Source organism: Trachypithecus francoisi, unplaced genomic scaffold, assembly GCF_009764315.1.
Source record: "Trachypithecus francoisi isolate TF-2019V2 unplaced genomic scaffold, Tfra_2.0 Lachesis_group5, whole genome shotgun sequence".
Classification (NCBI taxonomy): domain Eukaryota; kingdom Metazoa; phylum Chordata; class Mammalia; order Primates; family Cercopithecidae; genus Trachypithecus; species Trachypithecus francoisi.
Window position 1 is genome coordinate 95,540,585 of NW_022681470.1, and position 17,520 is coordinate 95,558,104.

Here is a 17,520-nt window from a genome sequence, read left to right on the forward strand (position 1 = left end):
GTTTCTTTTGCTGTGCAAAAGCTCTTTAGTTTAATTAGATCCCATTTGTCAATTTTGGCTTTTGTTGCCATTGCTTTTGGTGTTTTAGACATGAAGTCCTTGCCCATGCCTATGTCCTGAATGATATTACCTAGGTTTTCTTCTAGGGTTTTTATGGTTTTAAGTCTAACATTTAAGGCTCGAATTCATCTTGAATTAATTTTCATGTAAGGAGTAAGGAAAGGATTCAGTTTCAGCTTTCTACTTATGGCTAGCCAATTTTCCCAGCACCATTTATTAAATAGGGAATCCTTTCCCCATTTCTTGTTTTTGTCAGGTTTGTCAGAGATCCGATGGCTGTAGGTGTGTGGTATTACTTCTGAGGGCTCTGTTCTGGTCCATTGGTCTATATCTCTGTTTTGGTACCAGTACCATGCTGTTTTGGTTACTGTAGCTTTGTAGTATAGTTTGAAGTCAGGTAGCGTGATACCTCCAGCTTTGTTCTTTTGACTTAGGATTGTCTTGGCAATGCGGGCTCTTTTTTGGTTCCATATGAACTTTAAAGCAGTTTTTTCCAATTCTGTGAAGAAAGTCATTGGTAGTTTGATGGGAATGGCATTGAATCTATAAATTACCTTGGGCAGTATGGCCATTTTCACAATATTGATTCTTTCTATCCATGAGCATGGTATGTTCTTCCATTTGTTTGTGTCCTCTTTTATTTCACTGAGGAGTGGTTTGTAGTTCTCCTTGAAGAGGTCCTTTACATCCCTTGTAAGTTGCATTCCTAGATATTTTATTCTCTTTGAAGCAATTGTGAATGGAAGTTCATTCATGATTTGGCTCTCTGTTTATCTGTTACTGGTGTATAAGAATGTTTGTGATTTTTGCACATTGATTTTGTATCCTGAGACTTTGCTGAAGTTGCTTATCAGCTTAAGGAGATTCTGGGCTGAGACGATGGGGTTTTCTAAACATACAATCATGTCATCTGCAAACAGGGACAATTTTACTTCTTCTTTTCCTAACTGAATACCCTTCATTTCTTTCTCTTGCCTGATTGCCCTAGCCAGAACTTCCAACACTATGTTGAATAAGAGTGGTGAGAGAGGGCATCCCTGTCTTGTGCCGGTTTTCAAAGGGAATTTTTCCAGTTTTTGCCCATTCAGTATGGTATTGGCTGTGGGTTTGTCATAAATAGCTCTTATTGTTTTGAGATACATTCCATCAATACCGAATTTATTGAGAGTTTTTAGCATGAAGGGCTGTTGAATTTTGTCAAAGGCCTTTTCTGTATCTATTGAGATAATCATGTAGTTTTTGTCTTTGGTTCTGTTTATATGCTGGATTACGTTGATTGATTTGCAATGTTGAACCAGCCTTGCATCCCAGGGATGAAGCCCACTTGATCATGGTGGACAAGCTTTTTGATGTGCTGCTGGATTCAGTTTGCCAGTATTTTATTGAGGATTTTTGCATCGATGTTCATCAGGATATTGGTCTAAAATTCTCTTTTTTTGTTGTCTCTCTGCCAGGCTTTGGTATCAGGATGATGTTGGCTTCATAAAATGAGTTAGGGAGGATTCCCTCTTTTTCTATTGATTGGAATAGTTTCAGAAGGAATGGTACCAGCTCCTCCTTGTACCTCCGGTAGAATTCAGCTGTGAATCCATCTGGTCCTGGACTTTTTTTGGTTGGTAGACTATTAATTATTGCCTCAATTTCAGAGCCTGCTATTGGTCTATTCAGGGATTCGAATTCTTCCTGGTTTAGTCTTGGGAGAGTGTAAGTGTCCAGGAAATTATCCATTTCTTCTAGTTTTCTAGTTTATTTGTGTAGAGGTGTTTATAGTATTTTCTGATGGTAGTTTTTATTTCTGTGGGGTCGGTGGTGATATCCCCTTTATCATTTTTTATTGCGTCTATTTGATTCTTCTCTCTTTTCTTCTTTATTAGTCTTGCTAGCAGTCTATTAATTTTGTTGATCTTTTCAAAAAACCAGCTCCTGGATTCATTGATTTTTGGAGGGTTTTTGGGTCTCTATCTCCTTCAGTTCTGCTCTGATCTTAGTTATTTCTTGCCTTCTGCTAGCTTTTGAATGTGTTTGCTCTTGCTTCTCTAGTTCTTTTAATTATGATGTTAGGGTGTCAATTTTAGATCTTTCCAGCTTTCTCTTGTGGGCATTTAGTGCTATAAATTTCCCTCTACACATTGCTTTAAATGTGTCCCAGAGATTCTGGTATGTTGTATCTTTGTTCTCATTGGTTTCAAAGAACATCTTTATTTCTGCCTTCATTTTGTTAATTACCCAGTAGTCATCCAGGAACAGGGTGTTCAGTTTCCATGTAGTTGAGCGGTTTTGAGTGAGTTTCTTAATCCTGAGTTCTAGTTTGATTGCACTGTGGTCTGAGAGACAGTTTACCATAATTTCTGTTCTTTTACATTTGCTGAGGAGTGCTTTACTTCCAACTATGTGGTCAATTTTGGAATAAGTGTGCTGTGGTGCTGAGAAGAATGTATATTCTGTTGATTTGGGGTGGAGAGTTCTGTAGATGCCTATTAGGTCCGCTTGGTGCAGAGTTGAGTTCAATTCCTGGATATCCTTGTTAACTTTCTGTCTCATTGATCTGTCTAATGTTGACAGTGGGGTGTTAAAATCTCTCATTATTATTGTGTGGAAGTCTAAGTCTCTTTGTAGATCTCTAAGGACTTGCTTTATGAATCTGGGTGCTCCTGTATTGGGTGCATATATATTAGGGTAGTTAGCTCTTCTTGTTGAATTGATCCCTTTACCATTATGTAATAGCCTTCTTTGTCTCTTCTGATCTTTGTTGGTTTAAAGTCTGTTTTATCAGAGACTAGCATTGCAACCCCTGCCTTTTTTTGTTTTCCATTTGCTTGGTAGATCTTCTTCCATCCCTTTATTTTGAGCCTATGTGTGTCTCTGCATGTGAGATGGGTCTCCTGATACAGCACACTGATGGGTCTTGACTCTTTATCCAATTTGCCAGTCTGTGTCTTTTAATTGGAGCATTTAGCCCATTGACATTTCAGGTCAATATTGTTATGCGTGAATTTGATCCTATCATTATGATATTAGCTGGTTATTTTGCTCATTAGTTGATGCAGTTTGTTCCTAGCATCGATGGTCTTTACAATTTGGCATGTTTTTGCAGTGCCTGGTACCGGTTGTTCCTTTCCATGTTTAGTGCTTCCTTCAGGATCTCTTGTAAGGTAGGCCTGCTGGTGACAAAATCTCTCAGCATTTGCTTGTCTGTAAAGGATTTTATTTCTCCTTCACTTATGAAACTTAGTTTGGCTGGATATGAAATTTTGGGTTGAAAATTCTTTCCTTTAAAAATGTTGGACATTGGCCCCCACTCTCTTCTGGTTTGTAGAGTTTCTACCGAGACATCTGCTGTTAGTTTGATGGGCTTCCCTTTGTGGGTACCCCGACCTTTTTTTCTGGGTGCTCTTAATGTTTTTTCCTTCATTTCAACTTTGGTGAATCTGACCATTGTGTGTCTTGGAGTTACTCTTCTTGAGGAGTATCTTTGTGGCGTTCTCTGTATTTCCTGAATTTGAACGTTGGCCTGTCTTGCTATGTTGGGGAAGTTCTCCTGCATATATCCTGAAGAGTGTTTTCCAGCTTGGTTCCATTCTCCCCGTCACTTTCATGTACACCAATCAGACATAGATTCGGTCTTTTCACATAGTCCCGTATTTCTTGGAGGCTTTGTTTGTTTCTTCTTACTCTTTTTTCTCTAAACTTCTCTTCTCACTTCATTTCGTTCATTTGATCTTCAGTCACTGCTACAATTTCTTCCTGTTGATCGAATCAGCTACTGAAGTTTGTGCATGCGTCACATAGTTCTCGTGCCATGGTTTTCAGCTCCATCAGGTCATCTTAGGTCTTCTCTATGCTGTTTATTCTAGTTAGTCATTAGTCTAAACTTTTTTCAAGGTTTTCAGCTTCTTTGCGATGGGTTCGAACATCCTCCTTTAGCTCGGAGAAGTTTGTTATTACTGATCGTCTGAAGCCTTCTTCTCTCAGCTCGTCAAAGTCATTCTCCATCTAGCTTTGTTCTGTTGCTGGCGAGGAGCTGCATCCCTTTGGAGGAGAAGAGGTGCTCCGATTTTTAGAATTATCAGCTTTTGTACTCTGGTTTTTCCCCATCTTTGTGGTTTTATCTACCTTTGGTCTTTGATGACGGTGATGTACAGATGGGGTTTTGGTGTGGATGTCCTTTCTGTTTGTTAATTTTCCTTCTAACAGTCAGGACCCTCAGCTGCAGGTCTGTTGGAGTTTGCTGGAGGTCCACTCCAGACCCTGTTTGCCTGGGTATCACTGGCGGAGGCTGCAGAACAGCAAATATTGCAGAATGGCAAATGTTGCTGCCTGATTGTTCCTCTGGAAGCTTTGTCTCAGAGGGACACCCAGCCGTATGAGGCATCAGTCAGCCCCTACAGGGAGGTGCCTCCCAGTTAGGCTGCTTGGTGGTCAAGGACCCACTTGAGGATGCAGTCTGTCTGTTCTCAGATCTCAAACTCTGTGCTGGGAGAACCACTACTCTCTTCAAAGCTATCAGTCCAGCATGTTTTAGTCTGCAGAAGTTTCTGCTGCCTTTTGTTTAGCTATGCCCTTTCACCTAGAGGTGGAGTCTACTGAGGCAGGCTGACCTCCTTGAGCTGAGGTGGGGTCCAGCCAGTTCGAGCTTCCCAGCCAATTTGTTTACCTATTCAAGCCTCAGCAATGGCAGATGCCCCTCCCTCAACCTCGCTGCTACCTTGCAGTTCAATCTTAGAGTGCTGTGCTAGCAGCGAGCATGGCTCTGTGGGCATGGGACTCTCCGAGCCAGGTGCGGGATATAATCTCCTGGTATGCCATTTGCTAAGACTGTTGGAAAAGCACAGTATTAGAGTGGGAGATACCCAATTTTCCAGGTGCCATCTGTCATGGCTTCCCTTGACTAGGAAGGGAATTCCCCAGCCCTTTGCACTTCCTGGGTAAGGCAATGCCTCACCCTGCTTTGGTTCACCCTCCGTGGGCTCCACCCACTGTCCTGTTCCCATTGTCCAACAAGTCCAGTGAGATGAACCCAGTACCTCAGTTGGAAATGCAGAAATCACTCGCCTTCTGCATTGCTCATGCTGGGAGAAGTAGACTGGAATTTGGCCATCTTGGAACCTCTCCATAAATTTCAAACATATTTGAGACATCCATAAAACTGATCATTTGTTTTTGCTAAAATGAAAATCTCAGCAAATTAGCTTTAATAGGGGCCTTATCTTTTGCACCTGCTGATGAGGTTGAAACCTGTGAGCCCTTCCCCTGTGTCATGTTTGGAACAAACACTCTCCATAAACCCACCCCGCCCCATCACACATCCAACCTCCCAGCCACTGCTGATCCCCCAGGAGAGATCACAACAGGCTGGTCATGAACAGGAATCTGGCTGGTTGATATCTTCATCTCCTCCATCGTTTTGGGGAGTTACCCTCTCCCCAGTCTGAGGTAGAAGCAACATATTTCTGGATCTCTTGAAGATCTCAAGTTGCTGAGGGAAGAGGACAGAAAACAATTTGTTCTTTTTGCGGTATTTTATCCATTCATTTATGCTGTGAGTGCTGACTCTGTTATGGGTGTGCGGATGTTGGGCTGGCAGGGAGATGGAGTGGATGTGGACCGTGCTTTGAGCAATGCTCTGGCCCCAGGAGAGAACTCCAATAAACCACTGGGTGGTGAGAGAGTGGAGTGGGACAGAGCCAGGAAGCCCCAGGTCCCCAGGCAGTTCAGTGGTCACTTTCTCTGTGAAGCCTTCTCCAGGCAGAGCCATCATCCCCATGTCCCTGTGCATCTCAGTGACAGCCCTGGCTGCACATACACTATGTTTGCAGCTGCCTGGCCGTGTCTTATATTGTGCCTCCAGCCTTCAGTGCAGAGAACTCCATAAACATTGGCTAAACTAGCAAGTGAGGCAGGTGTCTTCAGAAAGGTTCAGATAAAGTATGTGGGAATTCAGAACAGGGGAAATCACTTTTCAGGTGGGGGAACCAGGGGAAGCTTTGTCGGGGCGCCCTTTCAATAGGCCATAGAGCACTTCCAGGAGCCATGGTGAGAGGGACGGGGCAGAGGGAGCCACAGGAATGTTCCAAGACAGCCAGCTGTTCTGTTTGGGGTCCTTCTGGGTGGTGTTGGCAGGCTGCATCTCTGGACTCGAGCAGCAGTTGGGGGAGTGGGACAGAGAGGCAGAGAGAGAGTTCCACGGTGTTCAGAAGAGATTATTCAGACTCAGTTCTGCTGTGAGCCATCCACACTGGAGGATCCATCCACACTGGAGGATGAGAACACCCAGCTGCAGCCCAGAGCCTGTGGTCCCACTGTTAGGTTTTGAAGGGAAGGCAAGGGTTAAAGAAACACACAGAGAGAACTGGCGGCTCTATGGCAACGCAGGTTTTATGTCCAGCACAAGACCTGAGGAGGTGGGACCAGCTTAATGCCAGACTTACAGGCTGGGGTAATTTATAGGTCTAGGTGGGGGTCTGGGCAGTATGGCTTGCTCGCCGGGAGGATATTGATAAGATATTCCTACGATCGGGTGGTTTGGACCTTTTTCCGGCGGATGTGATAGGCTGTTTCTTGGACCTTTGCCCTACAGGATAAGACAGGGATGTTCCCTCAGTTGGGCCTTTGCCCGGCCGGCTATGATAAGGGTGCTCTTGTGCCTTGTGGTCAGGTGGTTAGGCAGGATGCTTCTCACGGCCCGAATCCATATGGAATGTTTCACTCTGATGAGGTTCTGCAAAATGGCAGGGGGCTTACAAAATGGTGCAGTTCAGACTAACACCCACCATCCCGTCTAGAATGGGTTTGCTGGGAGGATTTAGTGTCAATTCTATTCACCTGATAAAGGAGGTTGCTTTCTCGGAGGCCACACACACAGACAGTGCTGGGAAGTGACCTATGCGTACCCTGAGAAATTTGTCTGTTCAACCAAATTTCACGTTGGCAATGATCATTCCTCACCTCACCCAAGTTTAAGAGGAGGCTGGGCCCTGTAGGTTAAAACTAGCAAGCTGGAGAAAGCAGTGGAGGCCACTGCAGGAAGGTTCTCTGGCCAAGGGGGACTTTACAATTTTGACTTACAGTCAGAGCTGTTCCTGTTACAGTTGGCCCCAGTCAGAGGCCCAGGATGAAACTGGCCCTGAGTGCAGACTTGGTTTTCTGTTTCCCAAGCTTCCACACGGTGGCGCCACCGAGCACCCACCAAGCACCCACCTCGCCCTGGTTGCTGAGGGAGGCAAGTACCTGGGTCCTTTGCGTTTCCGCCCTTCTTCAGGTTGTGAGTCCCACGTCGGGCACTAATCTTGCACCTTTAAAAAAAGAGATCTTCACCAAAACCTTCTGAAAGGCAGAGGACTTTTCTTAATTAATTTGTATTCTTTTCTCTCTCCAATGCCTACCAGAGGGCACTGCACAAAATCATATACTGGGGATGCAATTGTTAATGGAGTTGGTGGAAACAGGAATAAATTAAGATAATTAAATTTTTAGTAACGGTGGGTTAAGTAAATCTTGATGCCTGTACGCATGGAATCCCTGTGATGATACGAAATGTACATTTGGTCTTTGTCCCTGTTCCTGACGCTGAGCGTCCGAAACCCCTGGAATCTCTTGAATGACAGGGGTGAGGGAGCGTCTTTTGTTACTCATAACAATGCCCTTCCAACCATACTGAGTGTGTGCTAATGAGGTGACTCTTGGTGGACCCCTAGACAGCTTCAGGATGGGGCTGGTTGCCAGAGGAAGCAACCATGTGATTGGAGGGCTGGAGTTTCAGTCCCAGGCTGGGCCTCCAGAGAGCAGCTGGGGCAGGACTTTAATCACCAGTGGCCGATTATTTAACCAACCATGCCGAAATAAAGTGACTGCCATAGAAACCCCAAACAATGGGGTTCAGAGAGCTGTCAGGCTGCTGAGCGGGTGGGGTGCCGGAAGGGTGGGTGCCTGGGGTGGGCCTGGGAGCTCCGTGCTGCCCCTCATAGGTGGCCCTGTGTGTTTCTTCCACGTGGCTTTTCCTAAGTTGTATTCTTTGTAACAAACCAGTAATCATGCGTAAAGTGCCTCATTGAGTCCTGTGAACTCTTGTAGCAGATTATCCAACCTGAGGAGGGGTTTTTTAGAAACCTCCAATTTTAGCCAGTCAGTCAGAAGTATGGGAGGTCAGGTGCTGCGATTGGCATCTGAAGTGGGGGCAGTGTTGTGGGGCTGAGCCTTCACCTTGTGGGGTCTGTGCTAACTCTGGGTAGTTAAGGTCAGAATGGAATTGCAGGATACCCTGGTGGTGTTCAGAGAGTTGGAGAATTGGTTGGTGTGGGGATTTTAAAAAAAGGAAATATAACTCCCACACATTTGGAGTCGGAAGTGTTGTTAGGCAGAATGGTTCAGGAATTCCATATAATGTAGCTGCTTGGAATCAATCACTCAAAAATATTTAAGAATTGGGGAAATGCTTTAAACATAGTCCTAATTGAAAAAGCAGATGATAAAGCAGCTGGGAAAGGGCAAGGCCGTGGCCCACAGGGTGGACGTGGAGTGGGGGTGGGGAGTGGGTTAATGGGACATGATTGCTCTGCATGAGACAAGGCCACGGAACTCGGGAAACAAAGCTTGTTTTGAGCAAGAGTCATGTCAGATTTTAACAGGAGGCAGAGCAGAGAGAAGATATCCTTACATAGGTGAAGCTAAGAGTTTGTGATAAAGTGTTCTCAGCCTTCACGTTCACAGTCAATTGATTTTCAACAAGCCTGCCAAGCCCATTCAATGGAGAAAGAATAGTCTTTCCAACAAATGGTGCTGAGACAAGTGGGCAACCACACGCAAAATAATGAAGCTGGACCCCTTCCTTCCTTCGTACACACAAATTAACTCAAAATGGGTCACAGCCCTACCATAAGAGCTAAAACTAAAACTCTTAGAAGAAAATAGAGCGAGACTCCGTCTCAAAAAAAAAAAAAAAAAGAAAATATAGAAGTAAATCTTCAAGACAGAGGGCTTGAATGTCTTTGCATATGCTATTGAGGCTTTATGACTTTACTTTCCACAGTTAGACCTACAATCCACTTGGAATTGTCATTTTGTCTGCTTGTGAGGTCTAGTTTCATGAGAATGAGCATCCAATTGATCCCATAAAATGTATCGAAAAGCTTGTGTTCATCAGTGCCACTTTCGTCACAGAATAAATATACTACACTTGTGTGTCTTTTTCTCAGGCCTCTGTTTAGTTCTGTTGATCTGTCTGTCCTTGAACCAGCCGGGCAGTATCTTAGTTACTGGAGTTATGATGATAAATCTTAAAGTCTAGTACTGTGGATCCTCCCATGTCTTTTCTTTTTCATGATTCTCTTGGCTACTCTTGGCCTGTCTATATACTTTTTAGAGTTAACTTGTCAATTTCTATAATTTCAGCAAGAACTTTGGGATTGGGATTTCACTGAATCTATATGTTACGTTTGGGAGAACTGTCAGCTTTACAATAGCATGTAAAGCTACTATGAACATGGCATATCCCTTACTAAAAGCCTTTTAGTGGCTTCCTAGCCTGCTTAAAGTCCAAATTTTGCAAAGTCCTCATTGGCTTGTCCTCTGCCTGCCCCTCAGACTTCATCTCCTGTCTCTCTGGGCTCCATTTACACCACTCCAGCCCTTCTTTCTGCCCCTCCATCAGCCCAGGCTGGCTCCCACCTGAGCACCTCTGTTCTAGCTCTTTCCTCTAACCATAGGGCCCTTCTCCTGCTCTCCCCAACGTTGGATTCCCTGTTATTCGGGGACAAGGTAACGTAGTGGATGAGAACGGGTATGTGGGGCCCATGGGCCTGGGTTTGAAACGTGCCTCTGCATTACTAGCTGTGTCCCCAGCATGCTCCTGTAATTGTCATTCCTTGGGCTTCTTCAGCAATTGTTAAGAAGATGAGATGAATGGGTGGATGTAATGGAGCAGTGCTCAGCAAACAGGAAGAACTTAATACTGTTAATCAGCTTCTCACTCTCCAGCAGCCTCCTGGTCCTACAGAAGCAGCCTAGGGATTCCCTATGCTCGAATCCTACTCTTATTCTCTACACGGCAATAATGCACCCTTTCTTTCTCTTTATCACATTCTCTGTGAGGGTTCTAATGCATCCAGCAGCTCCCCCTTCAAGCACAGCCCATCTAACATACATTTCAGATACTCTTGAGGCTGTTGACTGGGATATCAGGTTGCTCTAATCCTAAAGATAAAAAAGGTCTGGAGAGAAGAAAATAGGTATACGTTGGTGAGAACTGGCAAAAATCCCTCAATATGCCATCAGTATAACCCGCTTCATCGTCAAGTACCATATTACATTTCTTTACTTTTTAAGGTAATTACTTGAACCTTTCCACCACCACCTCACCGCTCTCTTAGTCAGAAATTCAATATTATCCTTCTTGAAGTATTTCCAATCCTTGAGGTGTCTAAAACCCTGGGTGTGGCAGGAACGGGGGTGGGGGTGCTTCAGGGCCAGTTTCAGATAACCTCCTTTCTCAATTTCACCAGAAAGCGTTACTCCTTTGCTGTACTGGCTTCTGGATGTCACAGGACATTGCTTTCAGTGACTGGTCTGCACACTGGAAAGACATGAAGATTGTGTCTGTCAAGATCACAATCTTGCCCTGGCCATGGGTGGTTGGGTTATGACATGGGAGATGCATGTTTGGCACCATGTTTATGGTTCTTTTCCAAGTACAGTACCCTGAAGTTTTGGCTAGATGTCTGTCTCCACCTACAGACTATGAGTTATTCAATTCATTTCCACCCCCTTTCTCCACAGCACCTAGCACAGGGGCACCTAGCACCTATCATGTGGCAAAATTCTGATAAACATTAAGGAAGAGTTGACATTAAAATGTATAAATAAAAGTAATTTAATGTCTAACAATAATGGATTCATAAGACAAATTCTGATAAATGCAAACAGATGATCGCAATGTACTCGCTAAAAATCAGGCTAGCATTGATTAAGCATGTGAGATGTTCACAGCATAACATCAAGCAAAAAGCGCAGTTACAGCGCAGCTGTGCAAGGGATCATCACTTGGGTATTGGCATGGTGTAGGGGGTTGTTTTATCCTAGAGTGAACAGAGGGTAGGGAGAAAAGGAGTGCAGTCTGCTCCCATCCCCAGCCATAGGTCAGAAATGAAGTTCCTTCTGAACAACAAGCTATTATCCAGCAATTGTCCAATGGTGAACCATATGGGTATACCAAATTTGTTAATTAGATGGTTTTAAGGTTTTGCTTTTATTTTTGTTTCTTGGTTATAGACATTGCCGTGGTGGACATTTTCCTGCTTGTTGTTTTTAACATCTGCTTAATTAATTGTTTTGGGATAAATTGCCAGGGTAATGATGGCTGAACCAAAGAATTCAATTTTTTGTGGCTCTAGCTTGGCAATGCTGAGAAATTCAAGCTATGTTTTTAGTTTAGAAACAAAGTGTATTGATGAAGCACTTGTTTGCTGGGGAAATCATTATGTTGAGTAGATAAAGGCTCACCCAGCAAACTGGAAAAGCTGTTGGCTTCAGTATTTACCTATGATTTTCTCTCCAACCTTCAGGGATATATAGATGGAGTCTCTGGTTTGATGATCTGTCCTTTGGCGCCCCCTTCTGGAAGACTCAGTCATCAGCCTGTGCGGGCCCTCCCAAGGGAGCTGTGTGGGGTGAAATGGGGCCAAGTAGAAGGGGCCGGCTGGGAGAAGTCTTGTGTTGGGGTGAGTTGGCAGAGGGGACCCCACCCGTCACTCACACAAGGGTCCAGGTAGCATCTGTAGGGATGTCGAGCCTGAAGGTCTGGCCCCCTCAGAGTAGGGTGACTTCCACATTGCAGTTGGTGATTTACTAATGAACAAATCTGGTTCTGCCGCTTCTCTTTCACCTCCCATCCATCACCCAACTGATTTAAAAAATCCTCTATTAGCTTCCTCTCTTGTTTGTGTATCACAGTCTTGCCCTGGCCATGGGTGGTAGGGGTTGTGAGGTAGGGGGTGCATGTTTGGCACCAAGCCTGTGGTGCTTTTCTAAGTACAGTACCTCGGAGTTTTGGTTAGATGTCTGCCTCCATGACAGACTATGAACTGGGTAGGATAAAGTTCCAGATGTAGCTTGGCACAGGGTCTTCTGGTCCTGTCTCTCGGTCTTGTCTCCCTCCTGCATCTCCAGCCTTGTTTCTTCTAACTTCTTATGGTGTACCCTGTGGACTCCATCCCCTGAGCAGGTCGTACTCTTTTTAATTTAATTTAATTTAATTTAATTTTTTATTATACTTTAAGTTCTAGGGTACATGTGCACAATGTGCAGGTTTGTTACATATGTATACATGTGTCATGTTGGTGTGCTGCACCCATTAACTCGTCATTTATCTTAGGTATATCTCCTAATGCTACTCCTCCCCCCTCTCCCCACCCCATGACAGCCCCTGGTGTGTGATGTTCCCCTTTCTGTGTCCAAGTGATCTCATTGTTCAATTCTCACCTATGAGTGAGAACATGCGGTGTTTGGTTTTTTGTCCTTGCGATAGTTTGCTGAGAATGATGGTTTCCAGCTGCATCCATGTCCCTACAAAGGACATGAACTCATCCTTTTTTATGGCTGCATTGTATTCCATGGCATATATGTGTCACATTTTCTTAATCCAGTCTATCATTGATGGACATTTGGGTTGGTTCCAAGTCTTTGCTATTGTGAATAGTGCTGCAATAAACATATGTGTGCATGTGTCTTTATAGCAGCATGATTTATAATCCTTTGGGTATATACCCAGTAATGGGATGGCTGGGTCAAATGGTATTTCTAGTTCTAGATCCTTGAGGAATCGCCACGCTGTCTCTTTTGCACTTCTAGGCCTTTGCCTGTGCCGTGTCCTCTGTCTGGAGCGCCTGGTCCTCCTTTCCTCCATGCAACTCAAAATGTCTCTTCCAGTCGCAGCTGAAATATGACCTCCCTAAGGAAGTCCCCCTCAACTCCCCAGGCGGAAGGTGTTCCTTTCTGGGTGCCTGGAGCACCTGTCTGTGTCACTCAGTTGGCTTCCACGTGCCTAGTGACAGTGTGTGACTGTCCCCTCACACGTCCCCACCCTGTGAGCTGGCCCTGTGTCTGATGCATATTGCCTAGCAGAAGGCCTGGCACACTGTAGGTACTCAAGAATGTTTTTTGAATGAATGAAGGAATGAATGTGCTTCATGACGGTGGAGTTTGGGGGTTCGCTAATTGAGGGAGGACATCCCAGGGAGATGTAGTTAAGTGTGTGTCTGACCCCACCCAAACCCTGGAGCTGGGAGGACAAGCTCTGAGGCAGGGAGATAGATAATGGGACCTTTTGTGATTCTTAGATGCTTCAGATCCTGCTCCTAGGGATGTGGGCTCCTGAAACTGGTTGAGTTAATCTTAGCAAGTTAAGTGTTGTGATGTCACCTGAGGAATGCAATTAAGGCTCAGTCCCGCTGCTGAAGGACCTGTGAAGCATCACAACACTGGCTGCCATAGTTGGAGGCGCTGAGGATGGGTGGGATGTGGGGCTTGGTGGTGGGTTCCCAGCTCACACAGCTGCCTCCTGCCTGAGCTCTGGGGAATCTCTGGGATCAATACAGGCTGGATCTGTGGATTTGGATCCTCACCTCAACCGTGACAGGTCAGTGCCTCTTCCAAGAGAATTGTGGGGTGAGGGTCTGTGTTGGGTCTGTGCAGGTTCTAAAAAGCAGAGGTGGGTACAGATTACTTGTTTTAGAGAACACATACAGTGTGGATGGACATCCTAACAGTACAATCATGGCCCAAGAGGGGTGTAGGACCCGAACTGAAAGCATGCCTTTGGGCTTGTTCCCAAAGACATGGGTTTGAGCAAAGCTCCAGGTAGATCGGTTGTGTGATCTTGGGGAAATTGCTTATCCTTTCTGGGTTTCATTTTCCCCTTAGGAAAATGGGAGTAATGATGCCTGCTTCCTATGGCCCACGTGAGGGTTACGTGGGATATGGGATACTTTGTATAAAGTGTTCACCTGATGCCAGGCTGGCTCCACGAACAGTGGAAGCAGCAGTTATCCTGATTCCTATCTGCAGAGTCCAGGAGCACTGCTGACCTGACAGGGAGATCTTGTCGCCTGAAAACTGGGGTCTCATCTCCACAGGAAGTGGGGAGTGGAAGGTCACAGGCATCAGAGCACCAGAGAGGAGCTGCACAGAGGCTCCGGGGGGGCCGTGGGATGTAAGGGCTGAAGGGATGGTGCTGATGGCACGGGGACTCCCTTTGGAGAGGGTGGCACAGTGTGGTGGCAGCAGGAAGAGAGGTGGGATCCACTTGCTGCCTGTACATTCAACTGGGAAAGAAAACTATCGTTCCAGAGCAGGGCCCAGTTTTCTGCGTAGTGTGGTTATTCTAACATTCTGTTTGTCGCACAAGACAGTTTATGGTAGTGTGGATTCTGCCTTTTCAAGGGTTTAAAAATATTTCTATTGGAAAACAACACAAACACTGACTTGCTTCAGAGTCTTTAGTTTCTCCCCATTCTTGACTTGAGGCATCTGCTAAATTGGGGTAGGTTGGAGGGAGGAGGATACAGCTCCTGTGTTCGGGAATCCCTCAGTCCCAGCAAACAGAGCCCTGTCTTGAGAATTTTCAGGGCAGCTTCTTGCAGGGCAGCGACTTTGAGTCACGTTTGCATAGGGTCGGATGAGTGCAGAGGTCCTGGTGGCCTGAGACTGGGTGCTGGAATGTGGGCAGGTACAAGAAGGAGAAGGCTCTTGGAGGAAGCACCATCTACTGTGGACTGGCTGGGACAAGGTGCTACTCTCTCCTCCCAGATTCTCCACCCACTGTCCCCGGCTGCTGCACCCCTGCGCCTCCACGTCTGCCCCCTGCCCGGAGCCAGGGCCCAGCAGTCATGACAGATACCCCAGTGGAGGAATCCCTCTTCCAAATCATCCACTGCTTCCACCAGTATGCAGCCCGGCAAGGCGATGTGGAGACCCTGTCCCTGCAGGAGTTGCAGGCCCTGCTCGTGGACAACGTGCCCCGCTTCATGGACAGCTTGGTACGCAGGGCCTGGGATTAGGGTGGGGTTTGAGGTGGGGCCCGGGCACTGGTACAGGGTGGATTCTGGGATGGCAAGTGAGTGTTGAAAGCAAATGCTGAGGTTATTACAGAGGGCGCTGTCTCTCATGAGAATCTTTTTTTTTTTTTTTTTCTGGAGATGGAACCTGACTCTGTCGCCCAGGCTGGAGTGCAGTGGTGCAATCTCTGCTCACTGGAACCTCCGCTTCCCAGGTTCAAGTGATTCTCGTGCCTCAGCCTCCTGAGTAGCTGGGATTATAGGCGGCCACTATCACGCCTGGCTAATTTTTGTATTTTTAGTAGAGATGGGGTTTCACCATGTTGGCAAGGCTGGTCTTGAACTCCTGGCCTCAAGCAATCCACCCGCCTTAGCCTCCCAAAGTGCCGGGATTACAGGTGTGAGCAACCGTGCCTGGCCCTGAGAATCTTTAATTCATGGGACAGTGGGATCTGTGTTCACAGTGGGGTGGCCCCGGCACCGCTGTGTTTCTTGTCCTTCCCTCTCCCAGAACTCCCTGCCTGGCCTCCCTCCAGCCCAAACTTAGCTGATTTCCTGGAACTCAGTCCTAACCCCAAATCTGTTTATGCCTCTGCCCATCTACTTCCTGAGTACAGTCCCTCCACCTCCCCTCTGCCCACAGGCCCATCGAGGCAGTGCCTCTGCCCCTCACCCCATGCCACCTTCCAAGCCCTTTGAGTTCAGCCCCTTCTCCTGGGCTGTACAAGCCTGGCCCTCCTGCTCCCATGCATGGGGGAGGGATAGCAGGGCCTGCGGTGGCCCCCCTAACCAGAGTAGGAATAGGGTAGGGTGGGGTTAGGAAACATTACTTCCCCTTCCACCTCCTGTCCCCAGAATCTCTCAGACCTGGACAGGCCCAGCTCCCAAATCCAGGCTTAGACAGCCATCAGGCCCTGCCCATCTTCTTTGGCATTAGACCCAGACCCGTGATTACTGGGCTCCTTGGGACCTGCAAGGCCTGCAAGGGTGTCTGTGGGGTCCTCCTGTCTATCCATGCCCCAGGGTGTCTGGACTGTCATCTCCAGAGGACTTCTGGTCCATCTTGACTCAAGGCTACTCCATCCAGGAAAAGGCTCTTTGGTCACTTTCCGTCTCCCCAGCCTTGCGTCTGCTTACTGGAGTGTTACTCTGAGGGTTGTAGAGAGGGTCGGAGCGAGGGGGAAGTGATTGTGGGTGGTCCTGTTTCCAGGAAACCTTGTCCTTTCTAGGGCAAACTGTACCAGGACAGCCCGGACCCTGCACTCATGGGGCTCAAAGCCCCATTGGGGTACGGGGCCCTTGGGGACAGACCCTGAACACAGAGGGCAGCCCTGGGGAAGGTGGGCCGAGGTGAGGGAAGCTGGGAGAGCCTGTCCCAGGCAGGAAGCCTCCAGCTCCTCTCTGGGTGACCAGCTTTGTGGAACAGTTAAGATCACAGGAACGGGTGGTGGGAGTGGGCCCTGAGGAGACAGAGGCTGCAAACCTGCCCACAGCTGCTTCCCCCAAATGGTTTCTAGGGCTTCACACTGGCTCCTCATGCCCACCAGCCAAATCTTGCTGAAAGCTGCCTCATCTGCCCTGCCCAGTGCTCCCGATGTCCACCTTGTGTCTTCCTGCTCTGTCCCTGTGCTGTGCTCTGGCCCGTGACTTTCTTCATGCTGTTCCTTCCACCTCAAATGCCTCTTTCCTCTCCTCTACGATCCCCATTTCTCAGCCCTCAGGGCCATATCTGGGCCGCCTGCCTCGGAACAACCTGGACAGCTCCAGGGCTCCTGGCTTTGTCCTTTCCCTCGTTCTGCGCTCTATGTGGGCCCAGCGCCCAGGGGGTCAGAGGTTCACATGCTGTGCATCTGCCTGGGAATTGCTCCCGAAGCAGGCAAATGCACAGGCATGCAAACCGCTGACCCCCTGGGCACTAGCCTTGCAGCAGCGCTAGGGATGCAGACTCGAGGGCCAGGTGGACTCTGCTCTTGGGGAGCTCCCAGTGTGGAGGAGGAAGGCACTGCCCTGCCTTGAGGAAGCCCTGGCTGGGGTGTCCCTCCAGAGGAGCCTCCAGCCCAGCTGTGAAGAGAGGCATAAACAGCTGCTGCCGGTGGATGCAAAATCATCTGGGATGCCAGGGCTACCTGGGCACTGAAGACAGTTAACCATCAGTGGTGCCCAGTTTACCTCCTTTGTCTGCACACATGCAGTTAGCTCCAGGCTTGGTTATGGGGGCACCCACCATGCCCCTGTCCCTTGAGCCTGATTTTGCAGCATTCAGAGTCCTAGTCACTGACTATTGGAGTGAGGAGTCATTTCCTGTAAGCCCTTGCAGGCCAGGCCAGGCCACAGTTACCCCATCCCCTCCCAGTGGGCTGTGGGGAGCCTGGCAGGTGGGCTGCATGCCTGGGTGGGTGGTTGACACTCTGCCTGC

General features: G+C 47.3%; 1 protein-coding gene and 1 long non-coding RNA gene across 5 annotated transcripts in view; one reads left to right on the forward strand and one right to left on the reverse strand.

Moving 5' to 3' along the window:
* LOC117075051 overlaps positions 1–15,090 on the forward strand; it is a 41,828-nt gene extending 26,738 nt beyond the window's left edge. The window contains exon 3 of the long non-coding RNA XR_004433821.1: positions 14,857–15,090. This is a non-coding gene — a long non-coding RNA (uncharacterized LOC117075051). The remainder of the gene's footprint in view (positions 1–14,856) is intronic.
* Positions 1–17,520, reverse strand: part of PGLYRP4 (peptidoglycan recognition protein 4) — a 99,116-nt gene that overhangs the window by 79,148 nt on the left and 2,448 nt on the right. The window lies entirely within an intron of this gene.